A 6,881-nucleotide genomic window follows, 5' to 3' on the forward strand; every position below is an offset into this window, starting at 1 on the left:
TGTTATGAGCGCTCGCTCATTAGGCTAGAACGGGTTCCCACTGCCAATACTGTGGCGGATCTGTTCACCAAGCCTTTTAACAAAGCTCGATTCGATGTGCTTGTGGGATTTTTAAAAATGATTCGTTTTGAGGATTAAATTTTTGTTATTCATTAGGTTAGTTTAAATTTGTGCATTTTAGTGTTTTCATTCTCACCCATGCACAACTTTAGGGGGAGAAATAAACAAAAACCAAACAAAAAAAATTGAAAAATTAAAAAAAATCCAAAAACATTTTGTTTATGTTTTATTTTTTTTGCAGAAAACATTCAAAAATCCAAAAACATTAAAAAAAATTCAGAAAAATCAAAAATATTGTCGCTTTCAGTTTTGCTTGTTGATATAGTACTGGGAAGTGATATTATCAAGTGATAACAGGCAATCTGAGTCTGCGTAACGTACCCAAAGTTGAAGGGTCTATGCTCTGGGTTTGATGCGTTGGTAGGCACGAAAGATTCTAAATGGACATGACTAGGCAGAGTTGAACTTAAGGAATTCATAGACTTGACAAATCTTGACCTAGTTAGATCCGTTTAGCCTGACAATACGACGCTTGGATAGGTTGAGCAGGGAGATATATATGGGAATCTACTGGTCACATTAAAGAACCTGTACTTGGAACCGTGGATTAACTTTTCCTCGATGTGCGGATTATGTCCTTAATCCCGGTATTGATGGGGTGACTGGTGAATTCCGATAAGTTAGGTCTGTAGAAAATTGTTTTCTTTCTCTATCTGTCTGTTAGTCATATGTTACCTCCTCTGCATGACTCAAAATCCGACCTGGACTGTAGCATATGCAATTCTACTTCTCTACATCTTCTATCTATGCAATTCTTTCTATCTATTAGCCATATACTGTCTCCTTTGCGTGACTCACAATCCGACCTGGTACACAGTATATGCACCATTCTACTTCTCAATCCCTCTAAAAATTCAGTTAGTCATATGTTCCACCGTCTGCGTGATTGGAAGAGATCCGACCTGGGTATATAGCATATGCATTCTAAATCTATCTTCTCTCTTAATGATTGTCTGCTCACCCGATGTAAGGAGTATTCTGGAAGTCCTTGATTACTGGAGCATATCAGGAACGGGAAACATGTTCCAGTACAATTAAAATTGAACACTCACAGATTGTCTATAGATCTCGCTGCTAAATTTAGGTGGACAACAATATCCCTGGTCGTCGTCAGCTGAATGGTCCTTAAGATATAGTATCTAGGAACTTAGGATCACTTTGTCTTATAATTAATAGTATGTCCTAATTTTGTCACAATTTTTCGTGTTTAAGTGGACCACAATACCGGCGATCAACCAGACAAAGACATAAAGATAGACAGTACCGACAAGTGGAGTAAGGCTGTCTAACAACTTTGATCCCAGTGTCACAAGATAATTTTCAGTGAATTTTGAGATAAATTTTGTCTGTGGTTATTCTAATTTTATTTTTATTTTTATTTTATTTTATTTTTATAATTGTCAAAATTTAATTTTTAAATCCTTTAATTCTTAAATTTTAGAAATTAGTTTATTTTGTTTTTAGTTTAATTTTAATTTTACTTTTATTTTAAATATCCTCAAAAGTTTTATTTTTAAAAATTTTAATCGGGATTTGGACTGTGCATTATACTGTGTGGGAGACAGGTAATCTCGAAGGAAGTATAAAAGGTGGGGCTTACTACCGTAAACCCTTTTTCACCTCCCATTTCTCCCTTTTCCAGCCGCAAGCTCTTTCTCTCTCTACTCTCTCTCCTCGAAAAAAATTTGTGAGTTTTTGCGAAATCAACTAGTCCACTTCGAAGGTATGCTAAAACCGACTGGGAAAATGCTGTTTGTTCTTCGATTCGACTGAAACTGAAGGAGTAATCGGGGTTTAAGTGTTCGTCGGCGTTTACGGTTTGGGGAGGGTTTACGGTTTGAGGAGATTCAAGAACCGTAAACTCCTTTTGGCCTTACGACCATAAACTCATTTTGGGCTTACGACCGTAAACTCCTCCGAGTTTACGACCGTAAACTCTGTTTACGGTCAGGTGACCATTGCTATGGGTTTACGGCCGTAAACCCAAATTTGGACCGTAAACTCTGTTTGACCACTTTGAACCGTAAACTCAATGTTTGACCAATATTGACCGTAAACTCCAATTTTTGTGGTCAAAATAATTTTTAAGGCCAAATTGAAATTGTTTAATTAAGAAAACTTAAAGCTTTAAATTGTTTAAATACTTTGTTTTCTTACTTGGCCTGTTTTAGTGCAGATCAATGGCGAATCTTAAGTTTGCTGACATGCATAACCCGGCGATTGTGTTGGATGAACCTCCTGTTGCTCATGGAGATTTTAAATCAATGATCTACAGATTAAGAGAATGCTGCCTGGCTTGTGCCATCACTGTGAATCCGGTTATTTATCAGAACATTGTCTGGGAGTTCTGGCAGGCGGCCAAGATGTCAAAAGAAAATGGTGCGATTGCTGTTAAAGCTGTGGTTAAAGGATGCAAGATCATAATCACTGAGCAGTATATCAGAGAAACATTGCTGATCAATGATCAACCCGATTTTCCTACTGAAATTGGGATTGATGATGTTCAAAAGGTTCTCAAAAGGATGGGATATGAGGGCATCTACCCTCCCACGGTGAAGAAGCTTCTGCCTCCCTACTGGAGATTTTTGGCGCATGTGTTCGTGAGCTGTATCTCGGGAAGGAGATCAGGAGCTGAAGAAATCTCTCTCAGGAACACAGGGGCTATCGTTTCACTGGCTGCTGGCATCAAATTCAACTTCTCGAAGTTCATTTTGGATGAGTTCTTGGTAAATATCAACGCTATAAGCCGGGAGACCAGAGATGCATTCTTGCTATATCCGAAATTTATTCAGACGTTCATCGACAACCAATTCCCAAAGATGATCAAAGATGGTGACAAGCTGGATATAAAGTCATTAGGCCCGCACACGATTGGTCTCATTAAGCAAAATCGAAAGGGCAAAGTCGTCTTCCAAGGCTTACATCCTCTCGTGAAATTCGGGAAATTTGCTGAAATAGATGAATCTTCCGAATCTCATGGAACGTCTGACAAGATGTCTTCTGAGCCCACTTCCTCCGAGAGAGTTGTTTCTGAAGATGTCATCACAGTTTCAGATCATGATGAGGAAGAAACTCCACCTGCTAATGCTCAAGTAGCTGAGGAACACGAATTGACATCTGTTCAGGTACAAGGACATTACAATGAGGGGTCTGAAACGGAGACTGATTTGTACGAAGGCCTCGACCTCATAGGATTTGATAACGATGAAATTCCTCTCAACTTCGGTAGCAATGAAGATTTCATGACCGGTGTAAACCTCAACACACTGCTTGAAAATATCGATGAAGTTGCTCATCCAGCAACGGAGATAAGGGAAAAAGAAGACGTTCTCGAAGCCACGCCTCCTCCTACCAATCCAACGGCGGAAATAGCAATTCCTATGGTGACAGTATCAGGGATTCCTCCCCTTGATGTTGTTTTACCTACTTCTAAGCCATTGGAAAGTGATCATGCAACTACACAAGCCTCTCACCCTCCATCAAAAAGACGAAGACTTGACCCTAGACAGGGAATTATTGATTCGAGTTCACTTCAAAGTTTTACAGCTCCACCAACAACAACTCCAGTTATCATCTCATCTGAACCTATCAGTGAAGGTCCTAGTACCTTCTATGAAGATGGTGGATCTTCATTCCCCACGGATTTCTCTCCTCCCAGGCCAGAGCATGATGCTGCCTCGGTTAAGTTAGCCAGGTTTTTGGCTAGAGAACAACTCACAACGCCTCCCTCACATGGCAAAGGAATTTATATTGGGGGTGGCAGCTCATGAGAAGAGAATCCTTCACTTCTTGGACTCCAGAAAGAGATAGATGCTCTGAATCAGAAAAATGTTGATTTAGATCAGAGAAATATTGAGCTGGATATCAAGGTCGCAGACCTTCAGACTGAGAATACAAAGCTCAATATTCAAGTGGTCGAACTTATCGAAGACAAAGCTCTGAAGTCGAAGCAAATTACTGATCTTCAGACACATTTTGGCTTACTGACCGTCAGGTACTACGATCTAAAGAAGAAGCTGGAAGAAGAATTTGGCGACAAATTCAAATCATCCGTTGACGAGCCAAAGATCTATCTTCCCGACCAAGATGCTCCCATAGCTCCACGACCTACAAGAACAACCACCGTTGTTGACCGTTTTGAGAAAGAACCAGCTCAAGCTCCAAGTATAATGGCATTAAAACGCACTAAATTGGCCAAGTCAGCTGAAAAAGGTCAACTTCTATTCAAAAGGAGCGCAGGTCATAATGCCCCCTGGGATCAACAAAAGATCACCGTTACGGATCTGGGCAAACATCGTTTCAGAGACGTTTATGATGATAGGTCAGGAATCATCTCGTGGGGATTCCATGACACTATGAATATGTTTATGGTGAGAAGAAAGAGCGGCAACACTGAATTATACAAAGATGCTCACGATTTTCATTCCATTACTATGATTGATCTTACGGAGCTGTCTAAAGCTCCTTTCTCAAATCCATCAAACAATCCTAGGGTGACTCAGTTCAAATCATTTTTGGAAGATCAAGTAGCTAAGGGTTTCCCTTCAATGAAGACTGCAGAGTCTATTATCAAGATTTATCCTAACGTCATTGATCCCAAAACAAGTCAGCCACTTCGATCAGTGATGTAGCCCGCTACTGCTCAAGTAAAGCAGGTTCCCGTTCTTCAAAATTATCCAGATGGATCGCTCGCATCCATGCAATACTGGGTGTTTGATGAATCTACTGCTGCTGCTGTCATCAAGCTTAAAGACGATTGTATCCGCTTGTATGACAAGAGGCATTTGCTTCAATTTGGCAAGTGGGACATACATCAGCTCTCCATTCATCATATCAAGGTGGCTGAAGACATTTTTGAGCCCGTTGCAAAGGAGTACACTTCGATGGTTGCTGTGATTATCGAGAAAGAGATGTCGAACCGAGCTATGTGAAAATCCGATGTGCTGGTGGTCGACAAAAGCTGAGTCCAAGCTAGCACCAAACCAAGGGGGAGATTGAAGGTTCCAGTAAATGGTTTGGTCTAGGCTTTCATTGTATTATGTTCAGTATGAGTCTGTAACACAGTTTGTGGGTTGTTTAAGTGTTTTTGTTCAGAAAGTGTGTTTACGACCGTAAACCGAGTTTACGGTCGTAAACCCTGTTTCCGGTCTTGTTCAGTATATATAGTGGAGGCGTAGGTCATTGTGTGGTTGTTGATGCCATTGTATTTACAGAAGTGTTCCATCGAGTTGTACCTGACGTTTTTCTGAATATAAACGTGTGCAAGCTCGATTTCTTTTCATCTTATTCTTCTTTTTGTGATTGTTTGTTGCTTGATCATTGGTAAAGATCCTTTTCAGTACCTTACAATTTTATAAACTGACATCAAGTCATTATTATTTATTGTTCAAAACTCTTAAATGTTTTACAAAACCTCCTTCAATTTACCGTTAAAAACCATATCTATACACTTATGTTTCATGTATATATGTATTGATATGAGAGCTTTCACTCTTTCTTCAGTTCCAACACTCTTGAGTAGCAAGGGTGTATAAACCTACTTGGACATTCAATTTACATTCCAGTAAACTATTATAGGTATAGTTTAGGGGATACAAATTACTATTCCTATTACAAGGAATTACACAAGAGTCAGTTCATTCATGAGTCTATACTACTATATGAAGAGATACTATTACATGTTTCCAGAGAGAAATACTATATCTATACAGAGAGAAATACTATATATATACTATACGGGACTGACCATCCTACACCTGGCTGCTAGCTACAGCGGGACATGTTCATCGACGGATGTTCTCGGTTGTACTGTTCGGCGAGTTTCCACGCCATGATTATCCTAAGGCAAAAGGATACGATTTCAATGATTATATAATTTTCCCTATTACTTTTATTTTGTGACACATTCACATAAACGATGAGGTAGACTATATTTTTATAATAATAGTTGTACAGGGAAAAATCTTCATTGATACAAAAATGCAAACCTTCAAAGCATTCGGGTCTTGGTAGAAGACTACTTTTTATACTAGTAGGAAATATGAGATTTTCTAGGGTTTTCACACTTGTACTAAATGTTTCATTAAACATTTACAAGTCTTTCATAACAGCTTTTCGAATCAATGACACCATAATACTTATGAATTCACCAGCTTTATGCTGATCTACGCTTTCAAAATAACTTGTATTCTCAGGTCACCAGTTGACAGGTACGATGACCAGGTTTTGAGAAGACGGAGCACAGACAAGACTCGTCTTTTATTTTGATTACATATTTTGGTGTCTTATTACAATGAAAGAACACTCATGTATTAAAACTTTACTTTTAATGTAATGGATGATGTTGTTGCTTGTTTACTACTTTGCACTGTTATGATACTTTACATGACGTCCTCCACCCCTGAACGTTTCCGCCGTTCTTGGTTTTGGGGTGTGACAGATTGGTATCAGAGCTTTGTTTATAGTGAATTGAGTATATCAACCCATAAAAGATATACTAACTATAAATACAATGGGATAAAATACTCTGACCAAGAGTTTATACTTTTAAATAATAAAATATTTAATTAAGTATACATGCATGCATTCATACGAAAATCAGTGTCACAACAACAAAAACAAAAGTATTACGATTGTTGAATATCAAAAGTAAGCTCGGGGATATATGGTCAGTCCTGGGAGTGGCATAGCCTGATCAACTATGCTGGTCCGAGGAGTGATTAGCATATGCCCAAGAATGGTTGTGATATGGCAACAAGTCT

Source organism: Lactuca virosa, chromosome 3, assembly GCF_052849685.1.
Source record: "Lactuca virosa cultivar CGN04683 chromosome 3, Lactuca_virosa_CGN04683_v6, whole genome shotgun sequence".
NCBI classification, from domain to species: Eukaryota; Viridiplantae; Streptophyta; class Magnoliopsida; order Asterales; family Asteraceae; genus Lactuca; species Lactuca virosa.